We start from the raw sequence: 23,765 nt of genomic DNA, 5'->3' as shown, positions 1-23,765 counted from the left end.
GTAGAAAAGAGTCGAATCGAGCCGAATAAGGCTGAACCAAGTCGAATTGAGTTGAAACAAGCTGAATCGAAGCGATTCAAGCCAAATCGAGCTGAATCGAGCTGATGGTGCCGAATGAGCCGATTCAAGCATCATCGCGTCCAATCCCATTGAAATGCTTTGAATCGAATCCAATTGAATAGATTCGAAAAGGTTAGGGTAGGGTGGTTTTTGATAGGGTAGACTAGGGTAGACGAAAGCAGACTAGAGTAGAGTATAGACAAGAGAAGTCTAGAGTAGTAGCCTAGACAAGACAGCTGGACTAGTCAGACTAGTGGTATAGATCAGTAGGCTAGACAACTAGCCTTGAAGAGTACCCTTGCCCTGACAAGTCCCCTAAATTCTGAATCTGAACTACTCCCCTTGCCTTAAGTAGTATCCTGAACTAGTAGCCTTGTCTGAACTACTCCCCTTAACTAGTAGCCTTGCCTTAAGTAATAGTCTTAATGTCTACCCTTGCCTTACTAGTACCCTGAACTAGTAGCCCTGCCTTAACTAGTACCCTGGCCTTCACCAGTAGCCTTAACTAGTACCCTGGCCTTCACTCGTACCCTTGCCTCAACTAGTACCCTTCACTAGTACCCTCGCCTTAACTAGTAGTCTTAACTAGTACCTGGCCTTCTCAGTCCCCATAAGTCCTACCCTGGCCTTAACCAGCTGCCTTAACTGGTACCCTGGTCTTAACTAGTAGTATTCACTTGTACCCTTGAATCCACTGGTAGCCTAAACTAGTCGTCTTGCCTTAAGTAGTAGCCTTCACTTGTACCTTGCCTTAACTGGTATCCTTAACTAGTACCTGTGCCTTAACTAGTACTCTTAACTAGTACAGCGGCCATCACGAGTAGCCTGAACTAGTAGCCTTGTCTGAATTAGTCCCCTGAACTAGTAGCCTTGCTTTAAGTAACGTCTGCCCTTGCCTTACTAGTACCCTAAACTAGTAGCCAAGCCTTAACTACTACCCCTAACTAGTAGCCTTGCCGTAACTAGTACCCTTGCCTTAACCAGTTGTCTTAAGTAGTACCCCGGCCTTAACTTGAAGTATCAACTTGTAAACTTGCATCAACTAGTAGCCTTAACTAGTACTTTTGCCTTAAGTAGTGGCCTGAACTAGTACTCGTGCCTTAGCTAGTACCCTTAACTAGTAGCCTTGCCTTCACTACTCCCCTGGCCTTCTCCAGTAGCCTTAACTAAGACCCTGGCCTTCACGGGTAGCCTTAAATAGTACCCTTAACTAGTACCCTCGCATTCACTAGTAGTCTGAACTAATACCCTGGCCATATCAGTACCCAGAACTACTACCCTTGCCGTAACCAGTTTCCTTAAGTAGTACCCTGGCCTTAACTAGTAGTATTCACTTGTATTTTTGCATCAACTAGTAGCCTTAACTAGTACTCTTGCCTTAAGTAGTGGCCTGAAGTAGTACTCGTGCCTTAGCTAGTACTCTTAACTAGTAGAGTGCCCCTAACTAGTATCCTGAACTAGTAGCCTTCTCTAAACTACTACCCTTAACTAGTTGCCTTGCCTTCACTAGTACCCTGGCCTTCTCCAGTAGCCTTAACTAAGACCCTGGCCTTCATTGGTAGCCTTAAATAGTACCCTTAACTAGTACCCTCGCATTCACTAGTAGTCTGAACTAGTACCCTGGCCGTATCAGTACCCAGAACTACTACCCTTGCCGTAACCAGTTGCCTTAACTAGTACCCTGGCCCTAACTAGTAGTATTCACTTGTAATCTTGCATCAACCAGTAGCCTTAACTAGTACTCTTGCCTTAAGCAGTGGCCTTTATTTGTACCTTGCCTTAACTAGCAGCCTTAACTAGCACCCGTGCCTTTACTAGTACTCTTACCTAGTACAGTGCCCCTAACTAGTATCCTGAACTGGTAGCCTTGTCCTAACTAGTACCCTTAACTAGGAGCCTTGCCTTAAGGAAGAGTCTTAATGGCTACCCTTGCCTCAACAAGTACCCTTAACTAGTACCCTTGCATTAACTAGTAGTCTTAACTAGTACCCTGGCCTTATCAGTACCCATAACTACTACCCTTGCCTTAACCAGTTGCCTTACCTAGCAACCTGGACTTAGCCAGTACTATTAACATGTACCCTTGCATCGACTAGTAGACAACACTAGTACTCTTGCCTGAAGTAGTGGCCTTAACTCGTTCCTTGCCTTCCTAGTAGCCTTAACTAGTACTCTGAACTAGTACAGTGGCCCTAACTAGTATTCTGAACTAGAAGCCTTGTGGTAACTAGTACCCTTAACGAGTCGCCTTGCCTTAAGGAACAGTCTTAAGGTCTACCCTTGCCTTACTAGTCCTCTTAACTAGTAGCCAAACCTTAGCTAGTACCCTGAAGGAGTAGCCTTGCACGGACTAGTAGCCCAGCCTTAACTAGTACCCTGGCCGTCACTAGTACCCTTGCCTCAACTAGTACCCTGGCATTAACTAGTAGTCTTAACTAGTACCCTGGCCTTCTCGCTACCCATAACTACTACCCTTGCCTTGACCAGTTGCCTTAACTAGTACCCTGGCCTTAATTAGTAGTATGAACTTGTACCCTTGCATCAACTAGTAGCCTAAACTAATACGCTTGCCTGAAGTCGTAGCCTTCACTTGTACCTTGCCTTCCTAGTAGCCTTAACTAGTACCCGTCCATGAACTAGTACTCTTAGCTAGTACAGTGGCCCTAACTAGTAGCCTGAACTAGTCCCCTTGCCTTAGGTAGTCCCTTTTCCAAACTAGTACCCTTCTTGAGTACCCCTATGGAGTAGGGTATGGTACAGTAGGGTGTCATAAGGTAGGGTAGCAGACGGTAGAACAGAGAAAACAGAATCCAATAGAATAGAAGAGGATAAGTCAGGATAGCTTAGTTTCGTGTAGGGTATGGTAGAGTAGCATCGGATGGAATAGAGAAAAGAGAAAACGAGAATCCAATACAACAGAATCGAAAAGAAGAGACTAGATGAGGAAAGACTAGGGCGGGATAGGGTTCTGTAGAATAGAAGAGCGTAGAATGGTGTGGAATGGAGTCAAACGCAGTCAAACCGAGATGAATAGACTAGAAAAGAGTTGAATAGAGCGGAATAGCACCGAATAGGGACATATAGGGCTGAGTCGAGCCCAATCAAGTGCAATCGACCAGATTCGAGCTGAATGGAGCCGAATGGAGCTGGAATGAGCCAAATAGAGACCAAGAAAATGAGCCAAGCTAGATCGAGCCAAATCGCACCTAATCGCATCCTATTGCATCGAATCTCGTCGAAGTCCATCCAGTCCCACCAAAACCCATCGAATCTCATGAAATCTCACCGAATCCCGTCCAATTGTGTCAAATCGGGTCGAATCGAATGCAATCGAATTCAGTAGAACAGCTTAGAGTAGTGTAGGTTAGGCTGGGATTCAATAGGGTAGGGCACAGAGGAATAGACTAGAGAAGCATAGAGTAGAAGAGAATACAAAGAGTAGAATGGAGTAGAGTGGAGTAGAGTAGACTAGTCAGAGTCGAGTAGTGCAGAATAGAGATGAATAGATCCAATTCGAGCTGAATCGAGTCGAATGGAGAGGAAATGAGACAAATCTCCATGAATCGAATAGATTAGAGTAGGGTGGGGGAGAAGAGAATAGAATAGTGTAGAATGGAGTCGAACAGAGTAGAATGGTGTGGAATGGAGTCGAATGGAGCCAAATAGAGACGAATAAAGTAGAAAAGAGTTGAATAGAGCTGAACAGGGCCGGATAAGTTTGGATCGAGCCTAATGATGCTGAATCGAGGAGAATCGAGCCAAATTGACCCGATTCAAGCCAAATCGAGCTAAATCAAGCCAATTCAAGCCTAATCCCATGGAATCGCCTTGAAAGGCATTGAATCGAATGGAATAGATTAGAGTAGAGGAGGGTAGAGTAGGAGGGGTTAGACTAGAACAGAACAGAACACAAGAGAAAGAATCGAATAGAATGAAGTAGAGACGAGTACAGTAGAATAGAGTCCAATAGAGTTGAATAGAGCCAAAGAGAGCTGAATGCAGCCGAATCCACCAAATTCGAGGTGAATCGAGAAGAATCATGTCGAATCGCGTTGAAAAGTGTCGAATCCAATCAACTAGTTTAGTGTAGGGCAGGTAAGATGAGGGGAGGGGAGGGTAGAAAAGAATAGATTAGAATAGACCAGAGAGAATAGAGAAGAGTAGACTAGAGTCAAATCCTGCCGAAAAGAGCCGAATAGAGAGGAAAAGGGCCAAGTCCAACCGAATCGAGTTGAATTCGCACAAAAAGGAGCTGATTCGAGCCGATATGACCTGAATCAGGTCGAATCCCGTTCAAGTCTGTTGAATAGAATAGAACAGATTACCGCAGGCTAAGTTAGAGTAGGGTAGGATAGACCAAAATGCAGTAGAACAGAACAGGATAGAAGAGAACTGAAAGAATAGAATAGGGTCGAGTAGTGCAGAGTCTAGAAGAATAGAGTTGAATATTGCCGACTAGAGTGAAATAGAGCCCCAAAGACCCAACGTGATAGAAATCAAGATGAATGGCGCCGAATCCCGCAGAATCATGCTGGATCGCGTCGAATCCCGTTGAGTTGCATTGAATCCCATCCATTCAAGTCCAATCCAATCGAATCGATTAGAATAGACTAGAGAAGGGTAGAGTACAAGACAATTGAATAGAGAAGAATACAGTCGGATGGAGTAGAATGGTGTAGAATGGAGTTGAAAAGAGATAATAGAGTTGAGTAGACTCATAGAGCCATATAGAGTTGAATAGAGCCTATTCAAGCTGAATAGAGCTGACCAGGGCGAAATGGAGCCGATTAGAACTGAATCGAACCGATTGGAGCCCAAGAGGGATGAATGGAGTGCAACGGAGCCGGTTGGAGCCGAATCGCATCGAAATGCGTGGAATCGAATCCAGTGGAATAGATTAGAGTAGGGTTGGTTAAAATAGAGTAGAAGAGAATTGAACACAGTAAAAGAGAATAAAAAGAATACAAGAGAATCGAGTCCAAAAGGTTAGAGCAGAGCAGAATAGTGTAGAGTAGAACAGAGTCGAATAGAGTCGAATCGAGCCAAATGGAGAAGAAACAAGGCAAATCGCGTTGAATCCCCTCGAACCAATTCCAGTCAATTAGGGTAGGGTAGAGTAAAATAGTGTTGAGTGGAGTAGAATGCTGTGCAACGCAATCGAATGGAGTCGAAAAGAGTAGAAAAGAGCCGAATAGAGCCGAATGGTGCTGAAGAGGGCCGAAGAGGGCCGAATCGAGCTGAATTGAGCCAAATCCAGCAAATCGAGCCTAATGGAGCCCAATTGAGCCTAATCCAGCTGAATCGACACTCTTCGAGCCAAATGGAGCCGAATGGACATGAATCGAACCAATTCGACCTGAATCGTGTCCAAATTCATGGAATCGAATTGAACAGATTAGAGTAGGGGAGGTTCGGGTATGGCAGGGTGGAATAGAGTAGAGTAGCATAGAATAAAACAGAAGAGACTAGAAGAGAACAGAACAATACAGAACGAATACAGAAAACAGTAGGCTAGAGTAGCGTAGAGGGAAACAGAGTAGAGTAGAATAGATTCGAACAGAGCTAAATAGAGCCAAACTGAGCCGAATCGTGTCCAAATGGGTTGAATCCAATCCAATCAAATGGATTAGAATAGAGTAGAGTTGGGTAGCATAGGGTAGGGTAGAATAGAGTAGAATAGAACAGAACAGAATAGGAAGAATAAAGAAAATAGAGAAGGGTAGACGAGAGTACCATAGAGTAGGCTAGTGTATAACAGGGTAGACTCGAATACAGCTGGATAGAGCCGAATGGAGTCAAAATGAGAGGAATCACGTCTAATCGATTCGAGTAAATTAGGGTGGTGTAGGATAGAGTAGAGCAGAATAGTGTAGAATGGTGTGGAATAAATAGAATGGAGTAGAATGGAGTCAAATAGAGACAAAAAGAGTAGAGAGGAGTCGAATAGAGCAGAATAGGGCCGAAAGAGGCCGAATTGAGCAGAATCGAAGCAACTCAAGCCAAAACGAGCCAAATGGAGCCGAATAGAGCCAAATGGAATCAAATCGAGCTGATTCTCAAGCTTAATCACGTCGAATCCCGTTCAATGCATCCAATCCAATCCAAACGTCTAGATTAGAGAAGGGGAGAGGAGGGTGGAATAGAATAGAGTAGACTAGAATAGAAGAGATTAGAACAGAATAGAAGGAATAGAATAGAGTAGAAAAGAGTAGGGTCGAATAGACTCGAATAGAGTCGATTAGAGACGAATAGAGAAAACAGAGCTGAATGGAGCCGAATAGAGACGTAAAGGAGCCATATAGAGCCGATTCGCACCTAATCGAGCTGAATCAAGCAGAATCACGCCGACTGTCACTGAATAGCGTCGAATCACATCGAATCACGTCGAATCGCATCAAATCACATCGTTTTGTGTCGGACCGGGTCGAATCGCTTCGTATCGCATCGGATTGCATCGAATGTCGTCGAATCACGACGAATCACGTCCCATCACGTCCAATAACTTCGAGTTGCGTCCAATCTCCTAGAATTCTGCTGAATCACGTCGAATCGTATGGAATCTCGTCTAATCTCTTTGAATCCCGTCAAATGCCTTCGGACCTTGTCGAATCCCGTCGAATCCTGTCCAATCGCGTCGAAGTGAATCGAATTGAATCAAATAGATTCAAGTAGGGTGGGTTTGGGTGGGGTGCAGTAGGCTTGGGTAGGGTAGGATAGAACAGAGTCCAACAGAATAGGAGAGAACAGAACAGAAGAGAAAGAATCCAGCAGAATAGAATAGAGTAGAAAAGAGTCAGATAGTGCAGAACATAGGGGAATTGAGGCGAATGGAGACAAAACAAGATGAATCGCGTTGAATCGCTTCGAATCGGGTCAAATCGAATCCATTAGAATAGATTAGGGTAGGGAAGGGTAGGCGAGAATAGAGGAGAATAGTGCAGAATGGTGTGGAATGGATTAGAACGGAGCCGACTAGAGACGAATAGAGTAGAAAAGAGTCGAATAGAGCATAGTTGGGCCGAATAGGGCCAAAGAAGGCCTAATCAAGCAGAATCCAGCAGAATCGATGCCATTGGAGCTGAATGGAGCAAAATGGAACCCAATCGAACCGACTCGAAGCGAATTGATCTGATTCAAGCCTAATCGGGTCGAATGGCGTAAAAAGGCGATGACTCGAACTGAATCAAAGATTAGAGAAGGGGAGGGGAGCGGCTGGGAGGGTAGAACAGAATAGAATAGAACAGTACATAATAGAAGGAACAGAAGATAGCACAGTACGGTAGAGCAGAGAAGAATAAAGTAGAGAAGAGTAGAGTCGAATAGAGTGGAGTAGTGCAGAATAGAGCTGAATAGAGCCAATTCTAGCCGAATCGAGCCCAATGGAAACAAAACGTGATGAATCGCGTCGAATAGCGTCCAATCGAATGCATTAGAATAGATTAGAGTAGGGTAGGGTAGAACAGAATAGAGTAGAATCGAGTCGAATGGAGTTGCATAGAGAAAACTAGAGTAGAAAAGAGTCGAATCGAGCCGAATAAGGCTGAACCAAGTCGAATTGAGTTGAAACAAGCTGAATCGAAGCGATTCAAGCCAAATCGAGCTGAATCGAGCTGATGGTGCCGAATGAGCCGATTCAAGCATCATCGCGTCCAATCCCATTGAAATGCTTTGAATCGAATCCAATTGAATAGATTCGAAAAGGTTAGGGTAGGGTGGTTTTTGATAGGGTAGACTAGGGTAGACGAAAGCAGACTAGAGTAGAGTATAGACAAGAGAAGTCTAGAGTAGTAGCCTAGACAAGACAGCTGGACTAGTCAGACTAGTGGTATAGATCAGTAGGCTAGACAACTAGCCTTGAAGAGTACCCTTGCCCTGACAAGTCCCCTAAATTCTGAATCTGAACTACTCCCCTTGCCTTAAGTAGTATCCTGAACTAGTAGCCTTGTCTGAACTACTCCCCTTAACTAGTAGCCTTGCCTTAAGTAATAGTCTTAATGTCTACCCTTGCCTTACTAGTACCCTGAACTAGTAGCCCTGCCTTAACTAGTACCCTGGCCTTCACCAGTAGCCTTAACTAGTACCCTGGCCTTCACTCGTACCCTTGCCTCAACTAGTACCCTTCACTAGTACCCTCGCCTTAACTAGTAGTCTTAACTAGTACCTGGCCTTCTCAGTCCCCATAAGTCCTACCCTGGCCTTAACCAGCTGCCTTAACTGGTACCCTGGTCTTAACTAGTAGTATTCACTTGTACCCTTGAATCCACTGGTAGCCTAAACTAGTCGTCTTGCCTTAAGTAGTAGCCTTCACTTGTACCTTGCCTTAACTGGTATCCTTAACTAGTACCTGTGCCTTAACTAGTACTCTTAACTAGTACAGCGGCCATAACGAGTAGCCTGAACTAGTAGCCTTGTCTGAATTAGTCCCCTGAACTAGTAGCCTTGCTTTAAGTAACGTCTGCCCTTGCCTTACTAGTACCCTAAACTAGTAGCCAAGCCTTAACTACTACCCCTAACTAGTAGCCTTGCCGTAACTAGTACCCTTGCCTTAACCAGTTGCCTTAAGTAGTACCCCGGCCTTAACTTGAAGTATCAACTTGTAAACTTGCATCAACTAGTAGCCTTAACTAGTACTTTTGCCTTAAGTAGTGGCCTGAACTAGTACTCGTGCCTTAGCTAGTACCCTTAACTAGTAGCCTTGCCTTCACTACTCCCCTGGCCTTCTCCAGTAGCCTTAACTAAGACCCTGGCCTTCACGGGTAGCCTTAAATAGTACCCTTAACTAGTACCCTCGCATTCACTAGTAGTCTGAACTAATACCCTGGCCATATCAGTACCCAGAACTACTACCCTTGCCGTAACCAGTTTCCTTAAGTAGTACCCTGGCCTTAACTAGTAGTATTCACTTGTATTTTTGCATCAACTAGTAGCCTTAACTAGTACTCTTGCCTTAAGTAGTGGCCTGAACTAGTACTCGTGCCTTAGCTAGTACTCTTAACTAGTAGAGTGCCCCTAACTAGTATCCTGAACTAGTAGCCTTCTCTAAACTACTACCCTTAACTAGTTGCCTTGCCTTCACTAGTACCCTGGCCTTCTCCAGTAGCCTTAACTAAGACCCTGGCCTTCATTGGTAGCCTTAAATAGTACCCTTAACTAGTACCCTCGCATTCACTAGTAGTCTGAACTAGTACCCTGGCCGTATCAGTACCCAGAACTACTACCCTTGCCGTAACCAGTTGCCTTAACTAGTACCCTGGCCCTAACTAGTAGTATTCACTTGTAATCTTGCATCAACCAGTAGCCTTAACTAGTACTCCTGCCTTAAGCAGTGGCCTTTATTTCTACCTTGCCTTAACTAGCAGCCTTAACTAGCACCCGTGCCTTTACTAGTACTCTTAACTAGTACAGTGCCCCTAACTAGTATCCTGAACTGGTAGCCTTGTCCTAACTAGTACCCTTAACTAGGAGCCTTGCCTTAAGGAAGAGTCTTAATGGCTACCCTTGCCTCAACAAGTACCCTTAACTAGTACCCTTGCATTAACTAGTAGTCTTAACTAGTACCCTGGCCTTATCAGTACCCATAACTACTACCCTTGCCTTAACCAGTTGCCTTACCTAGCAACCTGGACTTAGCCAGTACTATTAACATGTACCCTTGCATCGACTAGTAGACAACACTAGTACTCTTGCCTGAAGTAGTGGCCTTAACTCGTTCCTTGCCTTCCTAGTAGCCTTAACTAGTACTCTGAACTAGTACAGTGGCCCTAACTAGTATTCTGAACTAGAAGCCTTGTGGTAACTAGTACCCTTAACGAGTCGCCTTGCCTTAAGGAACAGTCTTAAGGTCTACCCTTGCCTTACTAGTCCTCTTAACTAGTAGCCAAACCTTAGCTAGTACCCTGAAGGAGTAGCCTTGCACGGACTAGTAGCCCAGCCTTAACTAGTACCCTGGCCGTCACTAGTACCCTTGCCTCAACTAGTACCCTGGCATTAACTAGTAGTCTTAACTAGTACCCTGGCCTTCTCGCTACCCATAACTACTACCCTTGCCTTGACCAGTTGCCTTAACTAGTACCCTGGCCTTAATTAGTAGTATGAACTTGTACCCTTGCATCAACTAGTAGCCTAAACTAATACGCTTGCCTGAAGTCGTAGCCTTCACTTGTACCTTGCCTTCCTAGTAGCCTTAACTAGTACCCGTCCATGAACTAGTACTCTTAGCTAGTACAGTGGCCCTAACTAGTAGCCTGAACTAGTCCCCTTGCCTTAGGTAGTCCCTTTTCCAAACTAGTACCCTTCTTGAGTACCCCTATGGAGTAGGGTATGGTACAGTAGGGTGTCATAAGGTAGGGTAGCAGACGGTAGAACAGAGAAAACAGAATCCAATAGAATAGAAGAGGATAAGTCAGGATAGCTTAGTTTCGTGTAGGGTATGGTAGAGTAGCATCGGATGGAATAGAGAAAAGAGAAAACGAGAATCCAATACAACAGAATCGAAAAGAAGAGACTAGATGAGGAAAGACTAGGGCGGGATAGGGTTCTGTAGAATAGAAGAGCGTAGAATGGTGTGGAATGGAGTCAAACGCAGTCAAACCGAGATGAATAGACTAGAAAAGAGTTGAATAGAGCGGAATAGCACCGAATAGGGACATATAGGGCTGAGTCGAGCCCAATCAAGTCCAATCGACCAGATTCGAGCTGAATGGAGCCGAATGGAGCTGGAATGAGCCAAATAGAGACCAAGAAAATGAGCCAAGCTAGATCGAGCCAAATCGCACCTAATCGCATCCTATTGCATCGAATCTCGTCGAAGTCCATCCAGTCCCACCAAAACCCATCGAATCTCATGAAATCTCACCGAATCCCGTCCAATTGTGTCAAATCGGGTCGAATCGAATGCAATCGAATTCAGTAGAACAGCTTAGAGTAGTGTAGGTTAGGCTGGGATTCAATAGGGTAGGGCACAGAGGAATAGACTAGAGAAGCATAGAGTAGAAGAGAATACAAAGAGTAGAATGGAGTAGAGTGGAGTAGAGTAGACTAGTCAGAGTCGAGTAGTGCAGAATAGAGATGAATAGATCCAATTCGAGCTGAATCGAGTCGAATGGAGAGGAAATGAGACAAATCTCCATGAATCGAATAGATTAGAGTAGGGTGGGGGAGAAGAGAATAGAATAGTGTAGAATGGAGTCGAACAGAGTAGAATGGTGTGGAATGGAGTCGAATGGAGCCAAATAGAGACGAATAAAGTAGAAAAGAGTTGAATAGAGCTGAACAGGGCCGGATAAGTTTGGATCGAGCCTAATGATGCTGAATCGAGGAGAATCGAGCCAAATTGACCCGATTCAAGCCAAATCGAGCTAAATCAAGCCAATTCAAGCCTAATCCCATGGAATCGCCTTGAAAGGCATTGAATCGAATGGAATAGATTAGAGTAGAGGAGGGTAGAGTAGGAGGGGTTAGACTAGAACAGAACAGAACACAAGAGAAAGAATCGAATAGAATGAAGTAGAGACGAGTACAGTAGAATAGAGTCCAATAGAGTTGAATAGAGCCAAAGAGAGCTGAATGCAGCCGAATCCACCAAATTCGAGGTGAATCGAGAAGAATCATGTCGAATCGCGTTGAAAAGTGTCGAATCCAATCAACTAGTTTAGTGTAGGGCAGGTAAGATGAGGGGAGGGGAGGGTAGAAAAGAATAGATTAGAATAGACCAGAGAGAATAGAGAAGAGTAGACTAGAGTCAAATCCTGCCGAAAAGAGCCGAATAGAGAGGAAAAGGGCCAAGTCCAACCGAATCGAGTTGAATTCGCACAAAAAGGAGCTGATTCGAGCCGATATGACCTGAATCAGGTCGAATCCCGTTCAAGTCTGTTGAATAGAATAGAACAGATTACCGCAGGCTAAGTTAGAGTAGGGTAGGATAGACCAAAATGCAGTAGAACAGAACAGGATAGAAGAGAACTGAAAGAATAGAATAGGGTCGAGTAGTGCAGAGTCTAGAAGAATAGAGTTGAATATTGCCGACTAGAGTGAAATAGAGCCCCAAAGACCCAACGTGATAGAAATCAAGATGAATGGCGCCGAATCCCGCAGAATCATGCTGGATCGCGTCGAATCCCGTTGAGTTGCATTGAATCCCATCCATTCAAGTCCAATCCAATCGAATCGATTAGAATAGACTAGAGAAGGGTAGAGTACAAGACAATTGAATAGAGAAGAATACAGTCGGATGGAGTAGAATGGTGTAGAATGGAGTTGAAAAGAGATAATAGAGTTGAGTAGACTCATAGAGCCATATAGAGTTGAATAGAGCCTATTCAAGCTGAATAGAGCTGACCAGGGCGAAATGGAGCCGATTAGAACTGAATCGAACCGATTGGAGCCCAAGAGGGATGAATGGAGTGCAACGGAGCCGATTGGAGCCGAATCGCATCGAAATGCGTGGAATCGAATCCAGTGGAATAGATTAGAGTAGGGTTGGTTAAAATAGAGTAGAAGAGAATTGAACACAGTAAAAGAGAATAAAAAGAATACAAGAGAATCGAGTCCAAAAGGTTAGAGCAGAGCAGAATAGTGTAGAGTAGAACAGAGTCGAATAGAGTCGAATCGAGCCAAATGGAGAAGAAACAAGGCAAATCGCGTTGAATCCCCTCGAACCAATTCCAGTCAATTAGGGTAGGGTAGAGTAAAATAGTGTTGAGTGGAGTAGAATGCTGTGCAACGCAATCGAATGGAGTCGAAAAGAGTAGAAAAGAGCCGAATAGAGCCGAATGGTGCTGAAGAGGGCCGAAGAGGGCCGAATCGAGCTGAATTGAGCCAAATCCAGCAAATCGAGCCTAATGGAGCCCAATTGAGCCTAATCCAGCTGAATCGACACTCTTCGAGCCAAATGGAGCCGAATGGACATGAATCGAACCAATTCGACCTGAATCGTGTCCAAATTCATGGAATCGAATTGAACAGATTAGAGTAGGGGAGGTTCGGGTATGGCAGGGTGGAATAGAGTAGAGTAGCATAGAATAAAACAGAAGAGACTAGAAGAGAACAGAACAATACAGAACGAATACAGAAAACAGTAGGCTAGAGTAGCGTAGAGGGAAACAGAGTAGAGTAGAATAGATTCGAACAGAGCTAAATAGAGCCAAACTGAGCCGAATCGTGTCCAAATGGGTTGAATCCAATCCAATCAAATGGATTAGAATAGAGTAGAGTTGGGTAGCATAGGGTAGGGTAGAATAGAGTAGAATAGAACAGAACAGAATAGGAAGAATAAAGAAAATAGAGAAGGGTAGACGAGAGTACCATAGAGTAGGCTAGTGTATAATAGGGTAGACTCGAATACAGCTGGATAGAGCCGAATGGAGTCAAAATGAGAGGAATCACGTCTAATCGATTCGAGTAAATTAGGGTGGTGTAGGATAGAGTAGAGCAGAATAGTGTAGAATGGTGTGGAATAAATAGAATGGAGTAGAATGGAGTCAAATAGAGACAAAAAGAGTAGAGAGGAGTCGAATAGAGCAGAATAGGGCCGAAAGAGGCCGAATTGAGCAGAATCGAAGCAACTCAAGCCAAAACGAGCCAAATGGAGCCGAATAGAGCCAAATGGAATCAAATCGAGCTGATTCTCAAGCTTAATCACGTCGAATCCCGTTCAATGCATCCAATCCAATCCAAACGTCTAGATTAGAGAAGGGGAGAGGAGGGTGGACTAGAATAGAGTAGACTAGAATAGAAGAGATTAGAACAGAATAGAAGGAATAGAATAGAGTAGAAAAGAGTAGGGTCGAATAGACTCGAATAGAGTCGATTAGAGACGAATAGAGAAAACAGAGCTGAATGGAGCCGAATAGAGACGTAAAGGAGCCATATAGAGCCGATTCGCACCTAATCGAGCTGAATCAAGCAGAATCACGCCGACTGTCACTGAATAGCGTCGAATCACATCGAATCACGTCGAATCGCATCAAATCACATCGTTTTGTGTCGGACCGGGTCGAATCGCTTCGTATCGCATCGGATTGCATCGAATGTCGTCGAATCACGACGAATCACGTCCCATCACGTCCAATAACTTCGAATTGCGTCCAATCTCCTAGAATTCTGCTGAATCACGTCGAATCGTATGGAATCTCGTCTAATCTCTTTGAATCCCGTCAAATGCCTTCGGACCTTGTCGAATCCCGTCGAATCCTGTCCAATCGCGTCGAAGTGAATCGAATTGAATCAAATAGATTCAAGTAGGGTGGGTTTGGGTGGGGTGCAGTAGGCTTGGGTAGGGTAGGATAGAACAGAGTCCAACAGAATAGGAGAGAACAGAACAGAAGAGAAAGAATCCAGCAGAATAGAATAGAGTAGAAAAGAGTCAGATAGTGCAGAACATAGGGGAATTGAGGCGAATGGAGACAAAACAAGATGAATCGCGTTGAATCGCTTCGAATCGGGTCAAATCGAATCCATTAGAATAGATTAGGGTAGGGAAGGGTAGGCGAGAATAGAGGAGAATAGTGCAGAATGGTGTGGAATGGATTAGAACGGAGCCGACTAGAGACGAATAGAGTAGAAAAGAGTCGAATAGAGCATAGTTGGGCCGAATAGGGCCAAAGAAGGCCTAATCAAGCAGAATCCAGCAGAATCGATGCCATTGGAGCTGAATGGAGCAAAATGGAACCCAATCGAACCGACTCGAAGCGAATTGATCTGATTCAAGCCTAATCGGGTCGAATGGCGTAAAAAGGCGATGACTCGAACTGAATCAAAGATTAGAGAAGGGGAGGGGAGCGGCTGGGAGGGTAGAACAGAATAGAATAGAACAGTACATAATAGAAGGAACAGAAGATAGCACAGTACGGTAGAGCAGAGAAGAATAAAGTAGAGAAGAGTAGAGTCGAATAGAGTGGAGTAGTGCAGAATAGAGCTGAATAGAGCCAATTCTAGCCGAATCGAGCCCAATGGAAACAAAACGTGATGAATCGCGTCGAATAGCGTCCAATCGAATCCATTAGAATAGATTAGAGTAGGGTAGGGTAGAACAGAATAGAGTAGAATCGAGTCGAATGGAGTTGCATAGAGAAAACTAGAGTAGAAAAGAGTCGAATCGAGCCGAATAAGGCTGAACCAAGTCGAATTGAGTTGAAACAAGCTGAATCGAAGCGATTCAAGCCAAATCGAGCTGAATCGAGCTGATGGTGCCGAATGAGCCGATTCAAGCATCATCGCGTCCAATCCCATTGAAATGCTTTGAATCGAATCCAATTGAATAGATTCGAAAAGGTTAGGGTAGGGTGGTTTTTGATAGGGTAGACTAGGGTAGACGAAAGCAGACTAGAGTAGAGTAGACAAGAGAAGTCTAGAGTAGTAGCCTAGACACGACAGCTGGACTAGTCAGACTAGTGGTATAGATCAGTAGGCTAGACAACTAGCCTTGAAGAGTACCCTTGCCCTGACAAGTCCCCTAAATTCTGAATCTGAACTACTCCCCTTGCCTTAAGTAGTATCCTGAACTAGTAGCCTTGTCTGAACTACTCCCCTTAACTAGTAGCCTTGCCTTAAGTAATAGTCTTAATGTCTACCCTTGCCTTACTAGTACCCTGAACTAGTAGCCCTGCCTTAACTAGTACCCTGGCCTTCACCAGTAGCCTTAACTAGTACCCTGGCCTTCACTCGTACCCTTGCCTCAACTAGTACCCTTCACTAGTACCCTCGCCTTAACTAGTAGTCTTAACTAGTACCTGGCCTTCTCAGTCCCCATAAGTCCTACCCTGGCCTTAACCAGCTGCCTTAACTGGTACCCTGGTCTTAACTAGTAGTATTCACTTGTACCCTTGAATCCACTGGTAGCCTAAACTAGTCGTCTTGCCTTAAGTAGTAGCCTTCACTTGTACCTTGCCTTAACTGGTATCCTTAACTAGTACCTGTGCCTTAACTAGTACTCTTAACTAGTACAGCGGCCATAACGAGTAGCCTGAACTAGTAGCCTTGTCTGAATTAGTCCCCTGAACTAGTAGCCTTGCTTTAAGTAACGTCTGCCCTTGCCTTACTAGTACCCTAAACTAGTAGCCAAGCCTTAACTACTACCCCTAACTAGTAGCCTTGCCGTAACTAGTACCCTTGCCTTAACCAGTTGCCTTAAGTAGTACCCCAGCCTTAACTTGAAGTATCAACTTGTAAACTTGCATCAACTAGTAGCCTTAACTAGTACTTTTGCCTTAAGTAGTGGCCTGAACTAGTACTCGTGCCTTAGCTAGTACCCTTAACTAGTAGCCTTGCCTTCACTACTACCCTGGCCTTCTCCAGTAGCCTTAACTAAGACCCTGGCCTTCACTGGTAGCCTTAAATAGTACCCTTAACTAGTACCCTCGCATTCACTAGTAGTCTGAACTAATACCCTGGCCATATCAGTACCCAGAACTACTACCCTTGCCGTAACCAGTTTCCTTAAGTAGTACCCTGGCCTTAACTAGTAGTATTCACTTGTATTTTTGCATCAACGAGTAGCCTTAACTAGTACTCTTGCCTTAAGTAGTGGCCTGAAGTAGTACTCGTGCCTTAGCTAGTACTCTTAACTAGTAGAGTGCCCCTAACTAGTATCCTGAACTAGTAGCCTTCTCTAAACTACTACCCTTAACTGGTTGCCTTGCCTTCACTAGTACCCTGGCCTTCTCCAGTAGCCTTAACTAAGACCCTGGCCTTCACTGGTAGCCTTAAATAGTACCCTTAACTAGTACCCTCGCATTCACTAGTAGTCTGAACTAATACCCTGGCCATATCAGTACCCAGAACTACTACCCTTGCCGTAACCAGTTTCCTTAAGTAGTACCCTGGCCTTAACTAGTAGTATTCACTTGTATTTTTGCATCAACTAGTAGCCTTAACTAGTACTCTTGCCTTAAGTAGTGGCCTGAACTAGTACTCGTGCCTTAGCTAGTACTCTTAACTAGTAGAGTGCCCCTAACTAGTATCCTGAACTAGTAGCCTTCTCTAAACTACTACCCTTAACTAGTTGCCTTGCCTTCACTAGTACCCTGGCCTTCTCCAGTAGCCTTAACTAAGACCCTGGCCTTCATTGGTAGCCTTAAATAGTACCCTTAACTAGTACCCTCGCATTCACTAGTAGTCTGAACTAGTACCCTGGCCGTATCAGTACCCAGAACTACTACCCTTGCCGTAACCAGTTGCCTTAACTAGTACCCTGGCCCTAACTAGTAGTATTCACTTGTAATCTTGCATCAACCAGTAGCCTTAACTAGTACTCCTGCCTTAAGCAGTGGCCTTTATTTCTACCTTGCCTTAACTAGCAGCCTTAACTAGCACCCGTGCCTTTACTAGTACTCTTAACTAGTACAGTGCCCCTAACTAGTATCCTGAACTGGTAGCCTTGTCCTAACTAGTACCCTTAACTAGGAGCCTTGCCTTAAGGAAGAGTCTTAATGGCTACCCTTGCCTCAACAAGTACCCTTAACTAGTACCCTTGCATTAACTAGTAGTCTTAACTAGTACCCTGGCCTTATCAGTACCCATAACTACTACCCTTGCCTTAACCAGTTGCCTTACCTAGCAACCTGGACTTAGCCAGTACTATTAACATGTACCCTTGCATCGACTAGTAGACAACACTAGTACTCTTGCCTGAAGTAGTGGCCTTAACTCGTTCCTTGCCTTCCTAGTAGCCTTAACTAGTACTCTGAACTAGTACAGTGGCCCTAACTAGTATTCTGAACTAGAAGCCTTGTGGTAACTAGTACCCTTAACGAGTCGCCTTGCCTTAAGGAACAGTCTTAAGGTCTACCCTTGCCTTACTAGTCCTCTTAACTAGTAGCCAAACCTTAGCTAGTACCCTGAAGGAGTAGCCTTGCACGGACTAGTAGCCCAGCCTTAACTAGTACCCTGGCCGTCACTAGTACCCTTGCCTCAACTAGTACCCTGGCATTAACTAGTAGTCTTAACTAGTACCCTGGCCTTCTCGCTACCCATAACTACTACCCTTGCCTTGACCAGTTGCCTTAACTAGTACCCTGGCCTTAATTAGTAGTATGAACTTGTACCCTTGCATCAACTAGTAGCCTAAACTAATACGCTTGCCTGAAGTCGTAGCCTTCACTTGTACCTTGCCTTCCTAGTAGCCTTAACTAGTACCCGTCCATGAACTAGTACTCTTAGCTAGTACAGTGGCCCTAACTAGTAGCCTGAACTAGTCCCCTTGCCTTAGGTAGTCCCTTTTCCAAACTAGTACCCTTCTTGAGTACCCCTATGGAGTAGGGTATGGTACAGTAGGGTGTCATAAGGTAGGGTAGCAGACGGTAGAACAGAGAAAACAGAATCCAATAGAATAGAAGAGGATAAGTCAGGATAGCTTAGTTTCGTGTAGGGTATGGTAGAGTAGCATCGGATGGAATAGAGAAAAGAGAAAACGAGAATCCAATACAACAGAATCGAAAAGAAGAGACTAGATGAGGAAAGACTAGGGCGGGATAGGGTTCTGTAGAATAGAAGAGCGTAGAATGGTGTGGAATGGAGTCAAACGCAGTCAAACCGAGATGAATAGACTAGAAAAGAGTTGAATAGAGCGGAATAGCACCGAATAGGGACATATAGGGCTGAGTCGAGCCCAATCAAGTCCAATCGACCAGATTCGAGCTGAATGGAGCCGAATGGAGCTGGAATGAGCCAAATAGAGACCAAGAAAATGAGCCAAGCTAGATCGAGCCAAATCGCACCTAATCGCATCCTATTGCATCGAATCTCGTCGAAGTCCATCCAGTCCCACCAAAACCCATCGAATCTCATGAAATCTCACCGAATCCCGTCCAATTGTGTCAAATCGGGTCGAATCGAATGCAATCGAATTCAGTAGAACAGCTTAGAGTAGTGTAGGTTAGGCTGGGATTCAATAGGGTAGGGCACAGAGGAATAGACTAGAGAAGCATAGAGTAGAAGAGAATACAAAGAGTAGAATGGAGTAGAGTGGAGTAGAGTAGACTAGTCAGAGTCGAGTAGTGCAGAATAGAGATGAATAGATCCAATTCGAGCTGAATCGAGTCGAATGGAGAGGAAATGAGACAAATCTCCATGAATCGAATAGATTAGAGTAGGGTGGGGGAGAAGAGAATAGAATAGTGTAGAATGGAGTCGAACAGAGTAGAATGGTGTGGAATGGAGTCGAATGGAGCCAAATAGAGACGAATAAAGTAGAAAAGAGTTGAATAGAGCTGAACAGGGCCGGATAAGTTTGGATCGAGCCTAATGATGCTGAATCGAGGAGAATCGAGCCAAATTGACCCGATTCAAGCCAAATCGAGCTAAATCAAGCCAATTCAAGCCTAATCCCATGGAATCGCCTTGAAAGGCATTGAATCGAATGGAATAGATTAGAGTAGAGGAGGGTAGAGTAGGAGGGGTTAGACTAGAACAGAACAGAACACAAGAGAAAGAATCGAATAGAATGAAGTAGAGACGAGTACAGTAGAATAGAGTCCAATAGAGTTGAATAGAGCCAAAGAGAGCTGAATGCAGCCGAATCCACCAAATTCGAGGTGAATCGAGAAGAATCATGTCGAATCGCGTTGAAAAGTGTCGAATCCAATCAACTAGTTTAGTGTAGGGCAGGTAAGATGAGGGGAGGGGAGGGTAGAAAAGAATAGATTAGAATAGACCAGAGAGAATAGAGAAGAGTAGACTAGAGTCAAATCCTGCCGAAAAGAGCCGAATAGAGAGGAAAAGGGCCAAGTCCAACCGAATCGAGTTGAATTCGCACAAAAAGGAGCTGATTCGAGCCGATATGACCTGAATCAGGTCGAATCCCGTTCAAGTCTGTTGAATAGAATAGAACAGATTACCGCAGGCTAAGTTAGAGTAGGGTAGGATAGACCAAAATGCAGTAGAACAGAACAGGATAGAAGAGAACTGAAAGAATAGAATAGGGTCGAGTAGTGCAGAGTCTAGAAGAATAGAGTTGAATATTGCCGACTAGAGTGAAATAGAGCCCCAAAGACCCAACGTGATAGAAATCAAGATGAATGGCGCCGAATCCCGCAGAATCATGCTGGATCGCGTCGAATCCCGTTGAGTTGCATTGAATCCCATCCATTCAAGTCCAATCCAATCGAATCGATTAGAATAGACTAGAGAAGGGTAGAGTACAAGACAATTGAATAGAGAAGAATACAGTCGGATGGAGTAGAATGGTGTAGAATGGAGTTGAAAAGAGATAATAGAGTTGAGTAGACTCATAGAGCCATATAGAGTTGAATAGAGCCTATTCAAGCTGAATAGAGCTGACCAGGGCGAAATGGAGCCGATTAGAACTGAATCGAACCGATTGGAGCCCAAGAGGGATGAATGGAGTGCAACGGAGCCGGTTGGAGCCGAATCGCATCGAAATGCGTGGAATCGAATCCAGTGGAATAGATTAGAGTAGGGTTGGTTAAAATAGAGTAGAAGAGAATTGAACACAGTAAAAGAGAATAAAAAGAATACAAGAGAATCGAGTCCAAAAGGTTAGAGCAGAGCAGAATAGTGTAGAGTAGAACAGAGTCGAATAGAGTCGAATCGAGCCAAATGGAGAAGAAACAAGGCAAATCGCGTTGAATCCCCTCGAACCAATTCCAGTCAATTAGGGTAGGGTAGAGTAAAATAGTGTTGAGTGGAGTAGAATGCTGTGCAACGCAATCGAATGGAGTCGAAAAGAGTAGAAAAGAGCCGAATAGAGCCGAATGGTGCTGAAGAGGGCCGAAGAGGGCCGAATCGAGCTGAATTGAGCCAAATCCAGCAAATCGAGCCTAATGGAGCCCAATTGAGCCTAATCCAGCTGAATCGACACTCTTCGAGCCAAATGGAGCCGAATGGACATGAATCGAACCAATTCGACCTGAATCGTGTCCAAATTCATGGAATCGAATTGAACAGATTAGAGTAGGGGAGGTTCGGGTATGGCAGGGTGGAATAGAGTAGAGTAGCATAGAATAAAACAGAAGAGACTAGAAGAGAACAGAACAATACAGAACGAATACAGAAAACAGTAGGCTAGAGTAGCGTAGAGGGAAACAGAGTAGAGTAGAATAGATTCGAACAGAGCTAAATAGAGCCAAACTGAGCCGAATCGTGTCCAAATGGGTTGAATCCAATCCAATCAAATGGATTAGAATAGAGTAGAGTTGGGTAGCATAGGGTAGGGTAGAATAGAGTAGAATAGAACAGAACAGAATAGGAAGAATAAAGAAAATAGAGAAGGGTAGACGAGAGTACCATAGAGTAGGCTAGTGTATAATAGGGTAGACTCGAATACAGCTGGATAGAGCCGAATGGAGTCAAAATGAGAGGAATCACGTCTAATCGATTCGAGTAAATTAGGGTGGTGTAGGATAGAGTAGAGCAGAATAGTGTAGAATGGTGTGGAATAAATAGAATGGAGTAGAATGGAGTCAAATAGAGACAAAAAGAGTAGAGAGGAGTCGAATAGAGCAGAATAGGGCCGAAAGAGGCCGAATTGAGCAGAATCGAAGCAACTCAAGCCAAAACGAGCCAAATGGAGCCGAATAGAGCCAAATGGAATCAAATCGAGCTGATTCTCAAGCTTAATCACGTCGAATCCCGTTCAATGCATCCAATCCAATCCAAACGTCTAGATTAGAGAAGGGGAGAGGAGGGTGGAATAGAATAGAAGAGATTAGAACAGAATAGAAGGAATAGAATAGAGTAGAAAAGAGTAGGGTCGAATAGACTCGAATAGAGTCGATTAGAGACGAATAGAGAAAACAGAGCTGAATGGAGCCGAATAGAGACGTAAAGGAGCCATATAGAGCCGATTCGCACCTAATCGAGCTGAATCAAGCAGAATCACGCCGACTGTCACTGAATAGCGTCGAATCACATCGAATCACGTCGAATCGCATCAAATCACATCGTTTTGTGTCGGACCGGGTCGAATCGCTTCGTATCGCATCGGATTGCATCGAATGTCGTCGAATCACGACGAATCACGTCCCATCACGTCCAATAACTTCGAATTGCGTCCAATCTCCTAGAATTCTGCTGAATCACGTCGAATCGTATGGAATCTCGTCTAATCTCTTTGAATCCCGTCAAATGCCTTCGGACCTTGTCGAATCCCGTCGAATCCTGTCCAATCGCGTCGAAGTGAATCGAATTGAATCAAATAGATTCAAGTAGGGTGGGTTTGGGTGGGGTGCCGTAGGCTTGGGTAGGGTAGGATAGAACAGAGTCCAACAGAATAGGAGAGAACAGAACAGAAGAGAAAGAATCCAGCAGAATAGAATAGAGTAGAAAAGAGTCAGATAGTGCAGAACATAGGGGAATTGAGGCGAATGGAGACAAAACAAGATGAATCGCGTTGAATCGCTTCGAATCGGGTCAAATCGAATCCATTAGAATAGATTAGGGTAGGGAAGGGTAGGCGAGAATAGAGGAGAATAGTGCAGAATGGTGTGGAATGGATTAGAACGGAGCCGACTAGAGACGAATAGAGTAGAAAAGAGTCGAATAGAGCATAGTTGGGCCGAATAGGGCCAAAGAAGGCCTAATCAAGCAGAATCCAGCAGAATCGATGCCATTGGAGCTGAATGGAGCAAAATGGAACCCAATCGAACCGACTCGAAGCGAATTGATCTGATTCAAGCCTAATCGGGTCGAATGGCGTAAAAAGGCGATGACTCGAACTGAATCAAAGATTAGAGAAGGGGAGGGGAGCGGCTGGGAGGGTAGAACAGAATAGAATAGAACAGTACATAATAGAAGGAACAGAAGATAGCACAGTACGGTAGAGCAGAGAAGAATAAAGTAGAGAAGAGTAGAGTCGAATAGAGTGGAGTAGTGCAGAATAGAGCTGAATAGAGCCAATTCTAGCCGAATCGAGCCCAATGGAAACAAAACGTGATGAATCGCGTCGAATAGCGTCCAATCGAATCCATTAGAATAGATTAGAGTAGGGTAGGGTAGAACAGAATAGAGTAGAATCGAGTCGAATGGAGTTGCATAGAGAAAACTAGAGTAGAAAAGAGTCGAATCGAGCCGAATAAGGCTGAACCAAGTCGAATTGAGTTGAAACAAGCTGAATCGAAGCGATTCAAGCCAAATCGAGCTGAATCGAGCTGATGGTGCCGAATGAGCCGATTCAAGCATCATCGCGTCCAATCCCATTGAAATGCTTTGAATCGAATCCAATTGAATAGATTCGAAAAGGTTAGGGTAGGGTGGTTTTTGATAGGGTAGACTAGGGTAGACGAAAGCAGACTAGAGTAGAGTAGACAAGAGAAGTCTAGAGTAGTAGCCTAGACACGACAGCTGGACTAGTCAGACTAGTGGTATAGATCAGTAGGCTAGACAACTAGCCTTGAAGAGTACCCTTGCCCTGACAAGTCCCCTAAATTCTGAATCTGAACTACTCCCCTTGCCTTAAGTAGTATCCTGAACTAGTAGCCTTGTCTGAACTACTCCCCTTAACTAGTAGCCTTGCCTTAAGTAATAGTCTTAATGTCTACCCTTGCCTTACTAGTACCCTGAACTAGTAGCCCTGCCTTAACTAGTACCCTGGCCTTCACCAGTAGCCTTAACTAGTACCCTGGCCTTCACTCGTACCCTTGCCTCAACTAGTACCCTTCACTAGTACCCTCGCCTTAACTAGTAGTCTTAACTAGTACCTGGCCTTCTCAGTCCCCATAAGTCCTACCCTGGCCTTAACCAGCTGCCTTAAC

This window comes from Elephas maximus, chromosome 4 (assembly GCF_024166365.1).
Source record: "Elephas maximus indicus isolate mEleMax1 chromosome 4, mEleMax1 primary haplotype, whole genome shotgun sequence".
Classification (NCBI taxonomy): domain Eukaryota; kingdom Metazoa; phylum Chordata; class Mammalia; order Proboscidea; family Elephantidae; genus Elephas; species Elephas maximus.
The sequence above is the reverse complement of the archived record's forward strand: the minus strand, read 5'-3'. Positions refer to the sequence as shown.